The sequence below is a fragment of the Phyllostomus hastatus genome, unplaced genomic scaffold (genome assembly GCF_019186645.2).
Source record: "Phyllostomus hastatus isolate PE091 unplaced genomic scaffold, TTU_PhHast_1.1 phas_contig_196, whole genome shotgun sequence".
NCBI classification, from domain to species: Eukaryota; Metazoa; Chordata; class Mammalia; order Chiroptera; family Phyllostomidae; genus Phyllostomus; species Phyllostomus hastatus.
In genome coordinates, this window is record NW_025333709.1 from 29,012,180 (window position 1) to 29,034,839 (window position 22,660).

A 22,660-nucleotide genomic window follows, 5' to 3' on the forward strand; every position below is an offset into this window, starting at 1 on the left:
TCTACTTTAAAAGCCCTAATATAAATAGCACATATTAATATGGATGCAATCAATGACACATTTATTTGTATAATGATACTGTCTGTAGAAAATGGAGTTATCTACTTGGAAGAGAAAGAATATCAAATGTTCTTAGTGACATTCTCTATCATGTTAAGTCAAGTAAAAAAACTAGGTAAAATTTACACTTGAATAAATGAATTAAACAGGAATTGTTTAATAAAACTAAAATCAAACCCAGTCTATTTTTTCATCCATAAAAATAATATAACAACAATTTTTATATTGGTCCTTATCTCCCCATACCCTGTCCCATGGGCATGGAGTGTAGTCGTTTGATCGTGTAAAAGGGCAGATTTTTCACAGAGTGCTCACTGGATGTCTGCATTGATTTTAAGAAGATTGTATTCTCAGCACTTAGATTCTGTAGATCTACAATTCAGACCAAAAAAAGTCACTGAGTAGAGCCAAGGGGTTGCCTGCTCTTACCTTAGAAACTGTCAGAGTGAAAACCCATTGCTTACCTGCCGTGCTCCCTGTGATGCTTGTCAAAGGCTCACGGGCTTAAGGGACCATCACATGCTTAAAGGGATCTTGTTAAAATCCATCCCGGTGTGTGAACTTAACCTGGGGCCCTGGGAGTCTGCATTTCTAATGAGACCTAGTGATACCTACTCTATTGGCCCTTGAACCACACTGGGTAGTAAGACTCTGGGATAAGTAAAAAACAAACAAAAAATCCCTGTCTCACCTGTACTCCTCAATCTACCTTCCCAGCCTGTTTGCTTCCTACTGAGATTTAAATAATTAACTAAAAGCCTGTGTTACACTGTTTGCTCAGCACTTGATTCAGGAGTTTTGAGTTTTAAATTGACTGAGGTAGAAAAGTCATTTTCAAGTGACCTGAATGACTCAGAAACACTGGAATCTGAATAGCTTGGATTTCCTTAAATACCCACGTAACACCTGTGGTCTACTCCTTTGTATGTGGGAGATTCCAGGTGCAGTATGTCATTAGTACTCTGAAGCCCAACTTAAAAATGACACTCGGCCTGGCTGGCGTAGCTCAGTGGATTGCTCATGGGCTATAAACCAAAGCATCGCAGGTTCGATTCCCAGTCAGGGCACATGCCTGGGTTGCAGGCCACAGCCCCCAGCAACCACACATTGATGTTTCTCTCTCTCTCTCTTTCTCCCTCCCTTCCCTCTCTAAAAATAAATAAAATAAAAAATCTAAAAAAAATGATACTTGGGCGAATATTTTATATGTGGAAAGGATTTAATTTAATAAAGGAAAAAATAATGTAAGATATTCTAATCATCTTACTTGACTCTCTGTCCATTAATGAGAGGTTTTTAGTGGAAGGGGCATTTTGCTAACTAGACTTCTGGGTTGAATGAGTCATTGTGAAAAACACAAGTTTTCCAGGCTTTATTTTAATTATTTGGATGTGAATCTTACTCAATAGAGAAGTCCAAAAAAAATTTTATTCTCTTTTGATGATTCTGGTATATAACAGAGCATTTTTCATGGTGTGGTGGACCTCCAGCTTCATGCGAAGCAAAGGTAGACATAGGGGATTTGCACTCTGATCCTCCTGGTGACCTTAAGACCTGCTTTTTTGTGAGTGCCTTTCTAGAAGGAGTGATGAAAGCTCCTTTCTTCATAATTAACATGTCAACAAAAAAGTCCATCTCTATTCAGTTAGGCATATTTTTACAACTCAAGACAAAGGTCTTTTCCTGGCGTAGTTCTCATTTTAAGTAATCTAATATCTTTTTTAGAGATCGGTATTAGCTCTATCATAAATCATTAGCTTCAAATTCTCAGCCATTGTCCAGACCCTCAGTGTTCACCTCCTCTTCACTGACTTCATCCCGGTTGCCATGGTGATGGGTTCTCAAGTCACTTGCCTTCGCTCAGTATCCATTCCTGAGTTATAAGGATTTTCTACATATCATACCTTACACATACTGTTCCTGCCACTATTTTATCTCTTCTTCTTCAAATCTGCGCAGATTTGGCAAACCTATGGCAAAACAGTACCTTGTTCTTTTAGAGGGAAGGTGTTTTACCTAATTGTCATCTAATATTAGGTTGGAAATATTAAGAAGTGCCTCCTGCAAGAAATGCAAAATGATACTCACCCTATTGTCTTCCTGATTATTGACTTCAGGCCTTTTATCCAGTAACATAGTCAGAAGGTCAAGACTGACTTTGCTAAATTTTCAGTTTCCTGAGCAGTCCATACACTTAAAATAAAACTAAGTTTTCTTCCTTCATTTCATGACCTTTAAGAAGTATCTTCCTGCTACTGTGATTCCTGGTTACATTTACTATTCTAAAATTTTACTTTGAAGAGAATTTCATTCATAACAATATTAAAAAGTCTATATTTTGTTCCATTTGGGACATATTAATAATAGTGATGGTAATAATAATAATAATAGCAGAATTTCTGGGATATAAGTAGCAAAAACTAAAGCCAAGCCATGCTGAGATAGAATGTCTCAGATACTATGTTCACTTGCCAAAATTTAAACCATGAAAAAAGCCATCCACCTACATCAAGGCAAGCTCACCTGGGTCAAGGTGAGCTATATGTTGAGTATACCTGCAGGCATGAATGCACACAGAAAGTTTAAACATGACAAAGATGGCACAGGACACCAGCTCTGAGGATTACACATCAGTCCAACAGAATGCACACGGGAAGCATTCTTTTGGGGTGTTTTTTCTTAGACAGTCCAGATCTAATTTTTTAATAAAGTGGAGTAAATGAACATGGCAGGAAGAAAGACCAACGACAACATCTGGTGTGCAGAAAAATAATCTGTATGCTTGTTGGGTTCACAGAGAACTAAGATGGGAGCATGTAGGTATAAAGAAGCTAAACAGACAGAGAAAGATTAGTTCATCTTGGATTGGCAGGTGACAAGAGTAAGGTACATGAGATCCAAAGTTAGAGGTTTTTAGAAAGAAGGGAGGGAGAATAAATAGTGTAGACGGGACAATGAGGAGCACGGAGTCACTTAATGGAGCTCCCAGGCCCAACACCAGAGATGTAGGGAGAAAAGCAGCTGGTACTTTGAGAGGGCTGTTGAGTAAGCTGTGTTTGTCAGGGAGAGCAAGGTTTCAGTGACAGTACAAAGTGAGGATCAGGAGGTCGAGGACAGAGAGGAATTTGCTTCTGCCAGACTGCGCATTTCATTGGGATGGGGGTAGGGGGTGGAAAGCGTGGAAGGCTGGGAGATGGGAACAGACTCAATGTATAAATATTTATGTAACCTCATTATGACAACATGCGATGTGCCTAGCACCATGCTTAGCACATTTTAACTACTGCATAAACTGTGGTAACAACTATCATCAAAGTCAAGGGCAATCAGGTGTTTGTTCCCCCCACAATATGAACTGCTCCAACTTCTGTATGTTGAGTGCTTCTTTTCTTCAGTTTTGTCTCCCTTGTCATCACCCTGTTGTTGCCACTGTTGCTGTCAATGTCCTCATTACTCTCCCTTCTTCATTTCTAACCATGATCTACCATCTCTTGGATTTTACCTAAAAAGCCCAACTTTCTGTATATGCCCAAGCAACCAAAACTCTCTTCTCCTCTGCTCTTGAGCTGACTGATGACAGTGCTGGGAGCAGCTACTTGTCTCACTCTCCTTGGCTCCATTTGTCTATTTCAAGGTTCTCAGAGGTTTCTGATTCTTTCATCATATACAAGTGTTTACTGTGCACATACCATTTCTGACACTGTCAGAACTTCTGGACCAACAAGATGACTATATTGTAGTCCCCCAAAGGCTACATTCCTAAGGTAGCACTAACCTTAGTGCTACCTTAGTGGACGGAAGCACTAACGCCATTCTCAAGAGTTTCAGATTATTAGAAATGAGATAATTGACCAGTAGCTAGAGAAACATCCTGTTGATATTTTAACTTAGCATTGATGTCCAGTGCACTGTCTTGTCAGGATTACGGGCGAATGACCGAATTTTTTCAGGCTAACTTGGGATCACTTGAAGAGACTCTGTGAGCACATCTTTCTTCCCATCGTTGGCAGCTTAAATACAGCTGCTGGTTTCGGCATACTCCTGTGCATCTCATTGTTAAACAGACTACTTTTCAACATTATTCCTGTGCTGGATGAAGTAATCACCATGAAAATGATCAACTCAGCCTGCTTTCTGGACAAAGAAGTGATGTGACAAAGAATTCAACCCAGTCCCTCTCCCCATTTCTCAGGAAGGAAATGTTTATTATTTGTTTCATTTGAAGAACCGTGACCCTACACAACTATAGATAAAGCCTCCATCTCCTTAAGGATGGAAAAAGGGAAAGGGGGTCCATCTGTTGGTACATCTTTTGAAAAGTGTCCCTTCATGGATTTAACAGTCCAATCTCTAGCTTAGAGTCTGGGGAATCGTGCAGAATATCAGAAAAAACTACTTGTTAGTAATTCAGACACTCATGTTTTATTCATCTACTCACAGTCCCTAGAGTCTTTACCATGGATTGTGAATTGTTCCAGAAGAAAACAAAGCTCCTGCACAGATGTACTTACACACTATTATAGGGGGATAGAAAATAATCAAAACAAAGTCACTAACATAAAATAGAATGCAGGAGCACCACATGCTGGTGGCAAGCACACTGAAGAAAAAACTGAAGGAGCCCTGGAGAGATGCATGTGGTGTGTGTGTGTGTGATATGTGCGTGTGCAGACACACACACTGTTTTGGATGGGGAAGTTATGAAAAGTTAATAATTTTACTGCTCAAGGAACCATAAGCTGGAGTGTGTCTACATTTCATGAACCTGAAAACCACACTGAGGTGGTGAGACAGCTGCTCAGGACCACCAGGACACCCAGCAGTTCTGAATGGGTGGCTCCTGTCTTCTTCCCTGGCTTCTTCTACAGCCCTGACTAGCCTCAGTGCAATGAATTAAAAGGGTCTGCTTGACCAGAGGGGAGAGGGGAGGGAATTTCAGGGGAAAAGGGGAAGGGTTTGCAGGAACAAGTATAAAGGACACATGGATGGAAACAAAGGGGGTGTGGAAATGGGAGGGAGGTGGGGAGGGTTGGGTGGGGTAGGCTGGGATGGGAGTAAAAGGCAGAAAACTGTACTTGAACAACAATTAAAAGATAATAAATAAATAAATAAATAAATAAATAAACACAACTTGAATATTAGAAACCACATTTTTCATTAAGATCTCTATTTTGATATTAAAAGAACCATTTCCTCAAATAAAAATTTTTATTTATTTTTCAATTACAGGTGACATTCAGTATTATATTAGTTCAGGTGTAAGGCATAGTGTTTAGACGTTTGCATACATTATAACGTGATTTCCTCAATAAGCATAGTACCCACCTGGCACCATACATAGTTACTACAATTTTTTTACTATATTCTCATAAAGGTTCCCACTGTTGTTCCATGGAGTCTCAGCCTCACAGTACAATGTCCTCCCTCAGCCACTGCCCTTTATGATGCCAGGCCACACTGGGCTAGGTCTCACGGTGGTAGGCACACTCCCAATCACCACCACATTTTGCCTCAGGGGTAATAGAAAAACTTCAGTGCTCTGGAAGTTGCTTTTATTAAATCTTGACTGATTTCCATGATTATTCTCCATAATAATCTCCATATTTGCATTTGACTAATTATGAATGTGAGCTTCCTTAGGGAATAATAATGCACCTGTACATGAAATGCTTTCAAACATTTTCATTTGAGTCCCACAGCCACCTATAGGGAAAGAAAGTCGGAAAGTTGTCATGACTCCTGTCGTGCTGCTGCAATCACCAAGCTCAAGAGAAGGGAAATGAATCTCCCAAAAACACGGGTGAGAAAGTGGCTGGGCACAAACTCAGTTACGGACAATGTGAGTTTCAAATCTGTCCCCTTTGCCGCAGGAAATGCTGCCACATTGAGCCAGCTTCTCCTGAAAGACCAAAATAAGACTCTCTGGAAAACTTCCTGGGCTTTTTTTAGTTCTCAAAGGTTTTTATGAATGCTGAAAAGTCACAGATTACTAAATAATCTCTAAATGGATTTTTAAAAATACTATTGTTTTTCCCAAAGCGCTAACTCTGTTTATATGAATGCATTTAGTTGAATCTGAATATCCCCGAATTTAACATTTGAGATTTTCTTGCTAGTCAAGGTTCTACCAAGGGAACATAAGAGCCACTCAATATAGTTAAAGTAGTAAAGGTTTTGATATAGGAAACTAAGAGCACACACAAAGATTGGAAAAACTGGCCAGCAGAGGTAAAAGAAATAGACCTCTGCAATTTCACCCCAAAGCGCTCAGGCAGAGAAGGTAGAAATACTCAAGCACCTCTGGGAAGCTCCCACCCATTGCCTCTCTCTCTACAGCACGCAGGGATACTGGAGAACCCCCAGCACATAGCTGTAAATCTCACACCAGCTCACACTTCTCCAGAAAATAACGGCCTCCATTTCACCATCTTCTAAATCTGGTGCCAATACCTCTCTCTGGAAAACTCTAACCTGAAGGAGGAGATTATGGAAAAATCATTTCTAGGATCTCTTCAGTGGTACTTGGGATGGTGCTACCAAGCTGACAGACAACAAGCAACCCAACACAGGCATGTGAAAGTGACTGCAAAATTCCATGTTTCGTTATTTTTAAGTTTTCTGAAGCAGAACGGAAGAGTCCTGTGTTTTAACTGACATAGTAAAAGAGTAAGCCACATAGCCAGGGAGGTTAGCTCACCATTCATCCAGCTTCTCCTCCATGTAGTCAATAAATATTTGATAGAACTTTTTATGTGCAATGAACAAAGCAGACATGGACCCAGCCCTTGTGGAGCCTACATCTCAATAAAGTTTTGTCCTCAACTTCATTGCATTTACATTTGGGAGAGAATCCATGTGTTCTGGAGTCATTCACAAATTAGGAGAATATAGTGAGTGTTATGATTGCTTCAGACATCTTAATGAGTAACTTTGCAAAACTGTCCAGTTTAGTCAGAAAAGCAATCCAATATACCCACAGGGCCATCAGATGTCATTTCTTGATTCACACCCATGCTCTCAGAAAACTATCACAATAACCCACAGCATTGGTACTGCTCTTTGTACTTATCAAAAGGTGTTCTCTAGTGTTGCCTTGTTTGACCCTCACAAAACATCTTGCAAATACAGACAATCATTTTTCTGTTTTATTAATAAAAACTAAAGACATAGAAAAGGGAAATAAATTATTTACATAATTATTGACCAAGTTAAACTTGAAACTACTTGTCTCTCAATTTAATGTCTTTCTATAGCATCCCACTGTCTCTTTTGTAATAAAATAACTGAAATCAGCACTTACTGTATATGAAATTATAGAATTAAAAAGACCTTAGCCTTCTAAATCAATTTTATTGGCCACTTGTAATTCTTTTTCCAGCTTACATTCTGAACAGAAGTGTCTGAAAGTATCTTCTTTGCTTAATGGAAAAATGAGCAAACCTTCCTTCCACAGAGCCCTCCCTTCATGAACATCCTCTGCAATAAATAGGCCACCTGGTCACGCTATTATCTATGAGTAGTTTATTAAGTCAGATCTGTCCTAAAATGCCTGTGTCTGGCAAAAATCCTTTTAGAGAACACAAGCTTTTATGACAGATCTTAGAACAAGAGAGGATACTGAGGTTTATTTAGACCAATTCTCTCATATAGAGATGAGGAGAGTGAAATCCTGTGAGGCTCAATGACATTGAGGTCAAAATCATACAGGCAGTTTCTTAGAAGCAAATCTGTGTGCAGAAGTCTAGTTTAAAGACTCAATGAGTTATTGTGCTGCCAGTATGTATGGGGTGGAGATCTACTGAAAAATTTTAAGACTGTTCTCTGGCTTAACATCAAGTTGTGCAGACATAAAATAATGAAAGAGGAACTCAAGGCAAGAAATAATTGCTAAATAATGGTCTATATGCTATAATTGCTATAATTCACTAAAGAATAGATCAAGAATTTATTTTTAATCTCTACCACAAAAGATGTGAGGCACTTTACACAAAAATACTTTCAATGCAAAAGGATTAAAGTAAGCAGGTGTGTGACCAAGGTAAAGGAAAATTATGGGCAGAAAAATAATAAAGCCATATTTGTTCTTAGGGGTAAACTATACAGTTAAAGGAAGTAGACCCAGATTCATCATTAAGTCTTCCAAGGCAAAGTAAACACAATCAACCTATGAGGTTCAGATTTTCCATAAGACAAAACCTAATTTACTGTATTATTTCTCCAGTAGGTATTCAGAAAAAGAGCTCCGAGTTTTCTCTAGTCTTTTCTTATACAATCCATCAATATGGGCCATTGGCATAACACCAAAGTACAATTCAGTAAAGCAATTCTATTTAATCCAAAATGATGTCGCTGAAGAATCCAGCAACATTGTGGTCTCGCTCAATCCATCATTCAGGGTATGGAGAGAAATGAATTACCTTACCCTCAAGTATATCTTCCAAACATTATTTATGACAATATTGAAAGTAAGGAGCTCAACATTGCAATATCTGGCAAGTGCCTATGGTGTAGATAATCTCTCATGTTGGCTGATGGTTGCTCCGCAAGCTTGGAGAATCAGCCAAGCAGAGGCAAGTGTCATTAAGGGCATCTGTGAAAATGTAGGAGCTTAATTGTCTTGTGTAATGCCTTTGTTCAGGGCTGAGAAGGTCAGAATCACACACCCAAATTAAGAAGGGGGGCAGGGGGATTGTTCTGGGTCAAGTGTAGAACAGATCTGAGATCAGGGGTAGAGAATTTAGGAATGGCTTCCTGACAGAGATGGAACTTGAACTTGGACAGACGAAGAGTAAAGATGAGGAAATTTTAGACTAGAAAAAATCCACATGACCACATGATGGAGAGGTTGCAGATGGAGACAAGTAGGTTTGCCATCAAAATTTTTTAATTTAAAATGCAGTGACAGAGGAACAAATTTAAGCAGAAATCTTTATCTTGTTATGGAAAAATATTGCCAGTAAAAAGTTTTTAAATTTAATATGACAGCACTCATTTGATAGGATTTCCATCCATTGAATCCAGTAAGTAGATTTGTTTTGATGACCTTTGCCAATTTGTTGATTGCCATGAGAACCCTCGGCAGACTCTCTAATATTCCAAAGCTAAAAATAATGACCTCACTGAAGATTCTGTCAGCTGTTCTGATTCAGAGAAGGGCTGACTAAGAGTGATGGACTCTGGGTCCACAATGAGACTCGGAAAATGGTAAGCTGGTATGTCTCATATATACCAGAAAATGATGCCTATGCTTACTAGAGATCATACAGAGGGTCAGAGGGAGAAAAAAGACTATCACTTTTTATAAAGGTTGTAATTACATTAATATTGATTATAGGTTATGTGCAGGGAATTGTGCTTTGCTTTCAGTACATATTCGATATCATCCTCACAACCTCTTCACTAGATGTCCTCACAACCATCACTAGATGTGGTAACAAAGGTCCAGAAACTATGTTACTTGCTCAAAGTTTCACAGCTAGTTAGTACCAAAGCCTTTGAATCCAGGACTTTCTGACTCAAAAGTTCATGATTTTTTTTTAACTCCTGATTCCACATAACATAGATTCTCAGCTTTTGGAGACTATTGCTTTATATTACTAAAGCACTTTGGTTGACAGCATGAAGCACAACAAAGAAAAGCAATTCCTTGGAGAAGAATCGTGGAATATTAAAGATAACTGAGGACCTATAGGACTATTACCCCAATCCTCTAATTCTGGACGTGAGATACCAAACAAGCAGTCCACAGGCTGGCAGCTAGTTAAAGGAGAATCAGGCCATCCAGTTCACAGTGCTCAACACTGCCCCCTGCCGTCTTCTCCGGTGCAGGTCAACAATTGTAGAGATGAGAAAAGAACTGAACCTAAGTATCTGAAAGGAAACCTAAACGCTTTACGGTATTTGGTCAGGCACACCATGGTATTATACAGTTAAGGTACTAAAAGCTGTGTTAACAAAAACATCCTAAAGACCAAGGGGATATTAAAGGGCAATTGTTTGTCATTTGGAGGGGAAAATATCAACATATAGAGAAAGTTGTATGTAACTAAGTTGAAATCAAAACTCCTGATCTGTTTTAGACCACCATCCCTTTCACTTCGACAATCAGCATTAGCACAGCTAATTTTCATGACTGTATTTAAAATTTCTTGAAATCTTCATAAGTGTCAGTGAGGTATCTTCAGCCTGTTACTATCACTCAGCATTCTGATTAATGTACCATCAATCTATATGGTGTCTCTCAGAGCCTGAGCAGCTACCAACACTATCATAATTTACACCTGACCTTATCAAATTATATGGCCTCCTTCCTTCCTTGAACAATTAAATATTTTCTCTTGAAAACATAAGTAATTTCTAGAACTGGCATCCAATAATCAGAAATGTCTGGTTACCTAGTTAATTGTTTCAGTAAACAATTCTGTCGTCTGGGTGGTGCCTGGTATTGAGCTAGATGAGAGCAGTCAGTTCAAGCAGAAAGCTCCCTGTCCTCCCTAATGGAGCTTCCAGGCGGGGGAGGGAGAGAGGCACTTAACAGAGACTTGCACCATTAAATGTAAGCATTGGAAAAAATAACATAATTCTGTTATGCTTTAAAATTTTAAAAATTAATGAAGTTTATATATGATTTAATTAAACATCTTTTAATTTTATTAAAAAAGTAAACATTTAATGGTGCTATTAAAGGGTAAATTAAGCCATTTGTGCTACTCAAGCGTAAATTAAGGGAATTGGATTTAGGGAGGTCAAGAGAGTTTCCCTGAGAATGTGTCTATTGTTTAAAGATCTAAAGAATGAATAAGAAGTTAACTAGGCAAAGAAGGAAAGAATGCACATTCCAGGCATAGAAAACAGTAAATACAAGACCTGGGTCCAGAGGGATCTTGGCAAACATGAGGTTGTGGTAGCAAGAGAGAAAAGAAGGTCATGGTGTGAGTTGAAGCTGAAGAGGTAAGTAGAAGACTTACCTTGTGGGATCTTGTGAGAGTTTTATCTTTATCCTAAGAATGGTGGGTGACTGGAAAATTTTTGAACTGAGAAAAGGAGGAGTCACGTGATAAGATTTGTGTTTGAAAAATCACTCTATAGCTGTAGTGCTGAGAACAAATAGATGCAGGTGGAGAAAGCAAATAAGCCATTTTGTCAAACATAGCAGAGTAGACCAGGGTGAGAGGATGCTAGCTTAAACCAGGGTGAAAATTGAAAGAAGTAGATGGATGCAAGAATGGAATAGAAAGTAAAAATATATGAGACCTGGGGAAGGATTCAGTGTGAATGATAAAGATGGGAGAATGAAAGGTTACTCCTGCTATCTCCAGGGATTTTTTTGATAATATAAATAGATGAATAAGGATGCCATTTGCCAAAAACAGGGAGAAGGAGATGTCTAAGATTCTGAATGAGAGCCAAGAAGGAGATCACAAGTTTAACTTTGAATTTCTTGATGTATGACACAGGTATAGAGCACAGAGAGAGGTCTGCCCTAAAGATATAAATTTGTGAATCTTCTGAATATTCTTATGATAATTATAGCCATAGGGATGGGTGAATGTCCCCAGGCAGGTAATGCAAAGTAAGGGATAAAGAGGGTTTAGGAGACCTGAGGAACTCCAATTTTTAATTGTTGGGTAGAATAAAATGAGATTAGAAAGAAGACAAGGAAGGAATGGCCAGAGAAATAGAAAGAAAACTAGGAGTGTGGCATTGCAGAGGCCTAGGAAAGAAAGTAAAATAAACCTTGGGTCCAACAGCTCTGACCTGGAAAAAAAAAGAAAATATATATGTCTCATTAGAAAAAGTATGCATGTTTCTAGTCGAGATTAAAGTGGAATACAGGAAAGAGCAAAGAGTTTGAATCCTAGCTCTGATGCTAATTCTCAGATGTTAGGCCTCAGTTGTTGTGATGTATTTCTTTCATCAAAATTATACAAATAATGTCAGAATATGTTTACACATGCACCTTATTGTTCTCTCACATGTAGTGGTCTTTTTTTCTGTTAGTTGTTTATCAACTTTGAAAATACCTTCTGACTTTGTGTTTATGAAAATGCTAAGGATAAAATTATCTATCCTTTTACAATATAGTTTTCTTCATTTCTTCATATAGTATAAGAAGCTCATTTGCAAGATAGCAAGATGGCTGCAATACATTTTATTGGTCTCAGCTAAACCAGTGCCCGAAAAAATTGTTACTTAATTTCAGTTCTTATTTTCTCATTATTTAAAATATTTCCCTCTTGGGCTTAGATTATAGGTATATATAATGAGGTTTGAAGATACTCATTAATGAATATATATCACAACCTATTAAAGACAGGATTTTCAATATGTTTCCTTAACTAATTTAAATTTATGTGTATATTTTAATATATCTGGCCTTAATTTATTACAAAGGTAACAAGCCCTACTGGCCAACCCATCTGTAGCATAGTAGATGCTACAAATATTCCTGGGTTTAATCTCAACTTTGCTATGAGGGCAGGACGTCATTACGTTGCTCTGTGCCTCTTCTGCTTCATCTGTGAAATAGTGACAATTATACTAACCTCATGAAGTTGCTGTAAGGAAATGTAAAACACACATAAGTATTCAATAAATGTTAATGCCTTCTTGACATCACAATAATAATAGGAAGCCAGGAGAGTAGCCTCCAGAAAAAGCAAAACTTGCCACCTAAAATTGTAACAAATTTTGACTCTTTTGAAGCTGTTAACTAGCATATATGCGTATATGCCCTCCAGAAAAATAACCACATGCTTTCCATTACCTTCAGAGTGCTACAAACCCTGATGACATTGGTAACAAGTAGACGCTGGGGTTACAGTCACCCCACAACCTGTGAGCTGAACACTTCATGCATGATCTGGCAATGTGGGCAGTTCACTGCCATATGATTCGAGAGAAGAAAGTTGCTTTCTCCTGCACTAGCCTTCAGGAAATGTAGCCCAAATGAGAGGCTTTCACAGGGAATCCCTTCAGTAATGACTTGTTGAGTGAAGGAATAAATGAAACGGAATGCGATAAAAGTGCCTTCTCATATTTTAGGAAATGTGTATAAATCAGACATTATGCTGATTTCGCAAACTTCACAGCTCTGTGGAAAATCAGTACTATTCTGGGTTCTGCAGTCCTTCATTAACTCAACAGACATGGTGCCATGATCCTTGAAAACTGAATCAAATCCATATGTCTCTGCCCTAATGCCAGAGAGGAAAGTCGTGAACTAGATAATCACAAGATTATTTACAAACCTAGCCAACAAAGTAACCTCTCGCATTTCATCCTCACCCCGTCCTTCCATTTTAGGCCAAATATGTCTATTATGTGTCCCCAACAAAATAAAATCAAATCCACTCAAACCAAGTCCCAAGACAAAGTGTTGATTCCCTTTCTTTTACCTTTATCATATAAGTTTGTCTTCTGCAGGATACCGTTTTCTTCTGAGCACATAGGTACATTTTAATTTCCCTTTTGCTTGATTGATATTTTGACAAACACCTTTTTTGGTTTGTAGATTTGTCTTTGGTTCTATTGGGTGTTTTGTTCATTTCTTTCCTAGTAGTGAGTGTTTAATGAAGAGAAAGTAGAGGAAGGTCAGAAATCTTTCCTGTACACTTCTAGATCCTGTTTCTTTCCATAGATTTTAATCAAGCCAGGACTACTAAAAAGTATAAATATGTGATCAGGAGTTCCATTGAAGATCCTTCTCTTTCCGTGTTTTCTCTGACAGTGAGGTCCAAGCACTTGGCGGGGGTTCACAGTAAGTGAGTCCTTTGATATTTCCATCACAAGTACATAACGTAGTTACTGCTAACTTTAAGGTGAACCAAGATCAGTCTTTAATTAATTTAAGTTAATGGTTTGAGAAACCTTGCTATAAATGCCTTGAATTTGTCTTCCAATATTTTATATAAAAGAATATTCCAAGCCCTGGCTGGTTTAGCTCAGTGGATTGAGTGATGGCTGCAAACCAAAGTGTCGCAGGTTCAATTCCCAGTCAGGGCACATGCCTGGGTTGCAGGCCATGACCCCCAGCAACCCCACATTGATGTTTCTCTCTCTCTCTCTCTATCTCCCTCCCTTCCCTCTCTAAAAATAAATAAATAAAATCTTTAAAAAAAGAATATTCCCTTTCCCACATTGATAGGTGAGCTGGTATAGGAGAAAATTTCCACCAATTACCTTTGCTTCCTTAGGGTAAAATGGGAACAATAATTCTTGCCCAGAAATACCATTGAGCCTGGTACACAGTCACCATTTTCTATTTTTATTTTTATCAGTAATGCATGTATGTGATTTAAGAATGCAATCATTTTCCAAGGCCTGTTAGAAAAACAGCAGTCCCCTGTCCCCTGATAACCCCACCTCATTAAGCAGAGGTAAGTGATTAAAACTCTTTAGTTTATTTTGTTCTTTGCCTTCACATTTCTAAATATAGCACGACTGGTCATGCTACTTCTTGCTTTTTCAGATTTATACATTATTCATTTTATTCCCATGCTCCCATATCCCTCACCAGCTGCCCCACACACTTCTTTCTCCTGCATCCTTCTAACATTGATGGCTAATGGTCAGCCAGTATTTACTAACAGTTAAATATATAGATTGGAAAATAATGACTTCTTTGAGGCTCCCAATTGAAACGTCTGCATTAGAAGCCCAGCCCCACCCTGAGCATGCCCAAGCAGTCTCCTCCCCCAGCCTGTCAATAAACAGAGTAATGCCTGGCATAGCAGGGTGCCTCCAGCATTGCCCAGTGTCCACTATGCCTCAGTTTGTGGCCCATACCAGAGAAGTTGGTAAATATGTAATATTTTTAATACAATCTCTGGTTATATGACAATTCTTGGTTACACTGATATTCAATGTTCACGTTATTGCAACTCTGAGAACCAAGCTGAGCTGTTGGGTATACCAAGACTGAATTCACTCCCCTGTACAAATTTGCCTCTTCTCCATTGTTAAATTATCCATGAATTCTTTGCTCTAGGTATACATCTCTTTGCCAACACACAGACACTCTATCCATTAATCTTCCTGGGGACATCGCTCCGAGAACTCTGTGTTCTGTCACTCCCGTTGGAACGCATTGCTCTCCAGGTCTGCCTGCACTGCTGTCCTCTTAGGATCTTCTTCCCCGTTACCTGAGGAACTTTTTGTCTGTCTTTTGCACAGGGGCCTCTTTTCTTGAATTCCGCAGAATCATCTTCCTTAATTTACACCCTGAGAGTGGCTACAGGGAAGGTAGCTCTTTGATACCTTCAATACATGACAATGCCTGTATTCTCTCCTGACATTTTATTGAATTTTTATGCATAGAAACTCCTTTGTAAGAAATCATTTCTCCTCTCATTTTTGAAAGCGCAATTGTAGTATCTTCTAGCTTCTGATATTGCTCTTGAGAAGGCCAATGCTATTTCTGATTCTTGAATCTCTATATGTAAACAGTTCTTTTCTTTGTAGCATTTTAGGATATTCTTTTGCTCCATAATATTCTAAATGTTATAACGATGAATCTTAGGGTGAACCATGTTGATCATGCTAAGTACCAGATAGGATTTTCAATCTGGAAACACCTAGAATGTCCTATAATTGGAATCATAAGTGTTGTAGCCCATTTGGGCTGCTCAAACATAACACCATAGACTAGGTGGCTTACTAACAACAGAAGTTTATTTCTCACAGTTCTGGAGGCTGGGAAGTCCAAGGTCATAATGTTGGCAGATTCAGTGTCTGGTGAGGGCCCACTTTCTATGTCATAGAGCTGTCTTCTTGTTGTGTTGTCACAGGATGGAAGGATCAAGGGATCTTGTTCCTCCATGTCTTCATGGCTTGATTGTCCATTTCTTTTTAGCACTGAATAATATTCTGTTTATGGATATACCACACATTATCTATTTGCCTACTAAAGAGTATCTTAGTTTCTTCTTTGTTTTGGCAATGATGAATAAAGTTGCTGTAAACATTCGTGTGCAGGTTTCTGTGTTAACAGAGGTTTTCATCTCATTTTGGTAAATACCAAAGAGCACAATTGCTAAGTAGTGTCATGTGTTTAGTTCTATAAGAAACTGTCATCTGTCTTCCCAAATGGCTATTCCATTTTATATTCCCACTAGCAATGAATGAGTTCCTTTGCTCTACATCTTTGCTGTCATTTGGTATTATTGGTGTTTTGGATTTTAACAATCTTAGTAGGTATTTACCAAAATACCTAGATCTCACTGCTGTTTTAATTCCCTAATGACATGTGATATTGAGCATCTTTTCATATATCTGTTTGCCATCTCTCTTCTTTGGTGAGGTGTCTGTACAGATCTTTTGCCCATTTTTTAATTGGGTTGTTTGTTTTCTTAGCACTCAGTGTTAAGGGTTCTCTGTATATTTTGGACACCAGTCTTTTATCAGATGTGTGTTTTGAACCACTTAATTTTGAAATTATTTTAATAGTAATGCATTTACCTCATTTAAAATGAAAAAAAAGGTAAATATTAGGAAGTCTCACTACACACAAGAATTTAGAATTTTCTTCTAAATTCATTCTTTCTCTTTACAATTTCTTTATTTCCATATATATCCTTATAGGGTCATTTTATGTAAAGATATTTAGGTTCTGTCTTCCAATGTGTGGAAGGGGGTTACCCCCCACTAACAAGCAATACTCCCAAATACCAGCTGGATGTCTGAGAATTCAACTCATTTCTAACCCTGTCTACCTGAAGACAGCATCAGATTCCACAGGTAAATGGCTCAGTCAGACAAGACCACCCTCCACTTCAGAGGCCAACCACAAGTCCAGATTTTTACCTGTGCTTCTAACCAACTGACTACAAATTGATTATGGGTGATAGATTCAACTTCCAGACCTTTTCTTCTCCCTGGAAATCAGGTGGTGGGACTGAAAGCTCTCACCCTCCATTCATGGTTGATTCTCCTAGCAACAAACTCTTATCCTTGGGTGCTTTCCATAAGTCACCTCATTGACATAAATCCAGTTGTAGTGGAAATAGGTTTGTTATGAATAACAAAATGCCTGTTTCACCTTAATGGCTCTGAAGCAATTTCTGGAACTAAGGACCAGAGGCAAAATGTTAAGACAAAAGATGCTCCTTTGATCTTATTACTCAGGAAATTCAAAGGGTTTTGGGAGCTGTGAGCCAGGAAAGATCAAATATGTATTTATTATAAATGATAATAAAACAAGCAAATATAAACATATATACTTTTTAACAAAAGTGGCATGCCATATACATCATTCTGCACCGTGATTTTTCACGAAACAATATATCTTGGGTATTTTGCTGTATCTTATCATAGAATTTATCTCTTTCTTTTTCTTTTTCTTTTTCTTTTTCTTTTTCTTTTTCTTTCTTTTTGTACCACTACCTAATGTTCCACTGTGTGGATTCACTATGATTCAGTTAAGAAATTCCTGTTGCTGGACATTTGTCATCCTCACTTTCAAATGTACCTGGTGTTCCCAATTGCTGAGATTTTCTTAGACTCCAAATGAAAATTGGATGCCTTTTAGCTTTCTGCCTTTGCCAGTGTAGGATCTGGTTTTCTGGAACATGCTAGAACAATTTCCACTTGGCCATCTGCTTTCTGACATCCAAAGTTCCTTTTGTTCAGCACTTAGTGGCATAGAAGTATCATCTTCAAACTCAAGGAACTCTTGCTTGTCTGTCTAGATGTCTTTGGGTAAGTTTACTCTCATCTCAAACACTTCCGCTGCCCTTGTCCCGACTTTGATCACGTGCCTTCAGAATGAAGCGACTTGGTTTTCACAAATGAAAATAATCTTAGAATTAAAGGGTGGAAGATAGAATTGTTGATATTGTCAGATACTAAAACAAAAAAACAAAATGGTCTAGAGATTTGCTGGGGCCATAGAGCAAAGCAAGACATTGCTCTCTCTGGCTTTCGCCTCACTATCCGCAGCTATAACTATTCCAATACCATTTCTGCCTCTCGATTTCAACTCAGTAGGCCTAATTGCTGTTTTCTTAATTTATAGAAATTGTTAGCACCATTAATGCAGATACATCACAGGCCCTGAGGGAGCAGTAATGCCCCTGCTGTACACTTAAACTGATCTAGTCATTCGGTTCATCAACTGAGTGAGTCGCAAAATGGACTTCTGAGAGGCTGCAAGACAGCGATTGAGTTTGGGCTCTGTGGTCACACAGGCCCCACGGCTATTCCACTTTCTAGTTACATCACCTTCAGCAAGTTACTTAGCCCTTCTAAACCTTCCTTTTTCCATCTACAAAATATGTGTGCTTTCTAGGTTTGTTACACAGATTAAATGCATGTGAAGCACCTAGTATAGGGCCTGGCACATAATCAGCATGCGACGAATGTGGCTATTACTAACCAGCACTTATCACACTGCTTGGCAGCTAGTGGACACTCAGTAAATAATTAGTCAACGAATGAATTGAATGAACACTTTCTTTTAACAAAGAAACTGAATTTGATTAAGTTCTGGGTCCCTAACTGGTCTATGAAATCCAAGAACAGAGAAACCCTGTCTTTGCCACTCCTCCTTTTATCTCTGGGTGCCAGACGAGAAGTGCCTGGCTCATAGCAGAAACTGACAAATTCTCATTAAATAAATTTTCCAATAAAGGAATGAGCAAGTAGAAAAAAAAAGTCTTTTAAGGCAACTATCAAGTTTATGTTTTTAGGAAAGTCAGTTTGCCATTATAAGAACATCCTCTGTTCCTCAAAATTTGGTCTCCAAACATACTCTTCTAAGGAACAAATTTTAGGCAAAGTATTTCATGACTGGCCATAGCCAGTTAGTTACTCTGTCTTGTCTGTCATGCCCCTCTAGCTGCATGTGTACTAAGGACAAAAGGAGAAATGGGGAAATGCTGTATTTAGTAGTTGGAAAGTACCTGTCCTAGGTAAGATGGTCTTCGTGCTACTTGTGTGATGAGGATATTAGTGTGGTTTGGCAGGCCATCAATCTCAAAAATGCCTTGGAAAAGGAAAACAACTGGTTCTTTTATCCAGGTTCGTCCATCATGTGATGTTCACAAATAAAGTCACCCAGAGAAAAAGGAACCATGCAAAAATAATTTACAATTATCTGTTGTTTTTCTGTGGATACAAACCTGGTAACACTAGAGTTAAAAATTGGGTTGTTTTGTTTTTTGGTTTGGGGTTTCTTTTTTTTATTTTTTGTTTGTTTGTTTGTTTGTTTGTTGGGGGGGTTGTCTTTTTGATGTGTTTTAAGGCTGAGGAATGATTACAATAGGTCTGTCCCCATTTTGCCCAGTCCCACATGACATCTCATATTATTATTACAATACATCCTACAATACGTTATGTCTAGTCCTCACTGGCATCCTTCAGGGTCAGTAACTTGTTGTGACTTCTGTTTCCCAAATGCAAAGATGAAGACAAACGTGAGAAACACTGCAGTGATCACAAGATACAAACCCCATGCTTTCCAATTCCAAAACTCATGCTACTTAATACCATTCTCTGTTGTAATGAGATGTTATTATCTTGCCATTATAATGAAATATTATCATAGGTGACAAAATAACTTTAAACATTAATCTGTCAACTCAAAATAGACAAAGAGGTTAGGAAGTTTCAAGGTAAGAGTATGAGAGTTACAGGTAGGAGGGACTGAGAAAGAATGAGAGAAGAGTAGAAAATAATTGTTATAAATAGAAGTAAACCAAGAGTTTCTGTGACAAGTGGTCAGCTGATTTTAAAGGTCCATTCATACATGTGGTGAATATTTGTCACTTTTTGAATACACAGCATTCTTACGTCTACGTATCCCCCCACCTTATAAGGCAGAACCTATCTCTTACTATCAAAATTGAAAGTACCTAAAATTTATTTTCCCAGAACCCCTTGCATCTGGGCATGAGACAGACCTTGGTTCTACTATTTACTCATGTTCATTGCAAATATCAAGTCAGAAATTAGTGATGTAAACAGGAAAAGAACACGGAGGATCCACCATGACAAAAGTAGCTTCATAACAGCAGTTGTTGGAGTGATTCTGGAGGCCTGTCTGGTCTCCAGCATGAATGGTGTTAATGGCAGAAGTGATATCCAGGGTGGCAGCAGTGGGCATTCATAGGACCCGTTCTCTGACCTCCATTTTGGTAATGACTTCTGGTTCTGTGACTTCAGAGCCTGGTTCTCTGACACTCTCAGAGTATCTGTGAGCTCCCAAACATCTTTTAGTAAACTACGTTGTATTTATACTAGCCTTAGTTAGTTTCAAATACCCACAACCAAGAATCCTGACTGAAACAATATATAAATAATAATAGTAATGATAGTAATAACTAAACTAGCTTGAGAGCTTATGATATGACAGTCCACTCTGCTAAATGTTTTAAATCATGTTACTCTTTAAGTTCTCAGTGCAATCCAGTTACTCCCCATGTCACAGATGAGGAAGCTGAGAGGCGACATGGCTTGCTCAAAGACAGAGGGCAGGAAGTGGCAGAGCCAAGATTTGAACCCATGAGTGTGACTCCAAAACCTATTCACTCAGCCACTAAACTCCAATGCATAATTTACAGTCATTTGTACTCGAATATATAATTTAGGATCATATTTTTAAGAATGTAAATGTCTATAGATAATCATTTTAGTCCATGTTCTCCAGAGGCACAGAACAAATGCAGTGTGTAAAGCAAGAGATTTCTTTTAAGGAAGTGGTTTTCCAAATTCTGAGGGCTGGCAAGGCTGAAATCTGTAGGGCAGACTAGCAGGCCAGAGATCCAGAGAAGAATTAATGCTGCAGCTCAAGTCCAGAGGCAGTCGGGAGGCAGAATTCTCTCTGTAGGTATCTATCCAAATTCCTTCTCCTTATAAGGACATCATCATATGGGATTGGGATCCATACTAATGATTTCTTTCAAATTCAATTACCTCTATAAAGATCTTATTTACAAAATGATTCACATTCTGAGGTCCTGGGGGTTAGGACTGCAATGTATGAATTTTGGAGGGGACATAATTCAGCCCATAAAAACAGTAATTTCAATGCCACAGTTTGGAAAGCACTTTCATGTAAATGTAATCACAGGATCTTCTGAGTTTGGATGATGGATGATATACCTAGAGGTTTTTTGGAGGGTGGAGGCAGCCAGTCCTGCTCATAACTATCATCAAAATGGTAACCATAACATTATTGGTGGCCAAGGTGCCCTATGTTCTGATTTAACAGCTGAGGTCTGTGATGCCCAGCTGCAGGGAGATTTTAGGTTGTGTTTTCCACAAAACATCCAAGAACTGATTGCACTACAGTTGCCCACTCCTTCAACACATTGGGAAAATAAAGTGAAATAAACTGCATTATGGCACAGTGAAATGGCTACTCGAAATAGTCTTCTTGTTCAAGACCTGGTGGCTTTTGGCTATAACCTCACAGGCCCTGCAAACGTTTAGAACCTTGAGGGGCTCAGGCAACACCGTGAGGCCTGGAGCACACCTCTTTTGTCATTTTTCCATGTACATTTGCTACCCCGTGGTTTCCAGGGCGGGGTGAGCATTTGCAAGAGGCACCTCAACACTTCCATCAGGAATTTAATTGCAACAAAACCACTTTGCATTTGTAGAGTGCTTTGTGCTTTCAAAGGGCTTGTGCCTGCATTTGCTCATTTCATCTAAATCCTCCTTGATTGGCTTAAAACTTAAATCAGCTTCCTAACCCGACTAACCATTTTCCAGTGCAGTTTTGGAGCAGAAAACATATGACCCAAGGTTAGGAAATTGCTCTGAGAGCATTCTGTAAAATCAAGGCATCGTTATTACACAAATTCATAAATAGTGAGGCTACTAAATTAAATCCTTAAGGGAATTGTAGCTATCATCCCAAGATTTTCAATCTGTTACTGTTTACTTTGTTTGTTTGCAACACCACTTTCTATAGGGCTAGCTCTTTAGTCCAATTTCACCTTTTAAGATTTTCAGACAAAAAACATGCTTCTGTTCCCCTTCTGCTTTTCTGTTAATAGGCAGGCCTATGTATTCCCTTTAAAGAAATACTGAGGGCAATTTGTGGTCAAAAGATCCTAAACTGAAAGTACTTAACAGAAATATATAAGGCCTGAATATTTCTCCTTACACAAGGCAGATGGTGATTTCTTAAAAAACAAAAAAAAAAAACTAGTCATCTGTGTTTCTGCCTGAGCGCTTTCTGAAGCAGACATGAAGCAAAATGAATTTCTATTTTGTTTCAGTCTGGGAGCCTGTTACATTGACCAACTTTAGGGGGGTAAGACAAGATCACCTAATTTGTTCAAATATAACCACAGGATGTACAACAAAGGCATTGGCTGTTTGAACGCTCTGCAGGAAAGCTTTAAATAAATGAACACATGCAGCATAATCTTGAGAACCCGCTTGTTATTCTGCTGGTGGAGTCTGTAGCTACGGAGACATCTGTGATGTGGGATAAGAAAGATCTTTTTTTTTCTGAAATACAAAAAGTACAGAATAGAAGATCATTTTTTAAGATTATAAAATGTAAGAAACAACCATATTCTTTACCCATATGTTTTTTATATGATTGATTGCGAGAGTACTGCAATTCAGAGTTGATTATTTTTTGTTTACT

The 22,660-nt window shown here is 38.4% G+C and overlaps 1 protein-coding gene across 1 annotated transcript in view; it reads left to right on the forward strand.

Annotated features, from left to right (window-relative positions):
• The window catches only part of GABRB1 (gamma-aminobutyric acid type A receptor subunit beta1), a 332,210-nt gene that overhangs the window by 248,202 nt on the left and 61,348 nt on the right, over positions 1-22,660 (forward strand). The gene's annotated exons all lie outside the window — the stretch shown is intronic.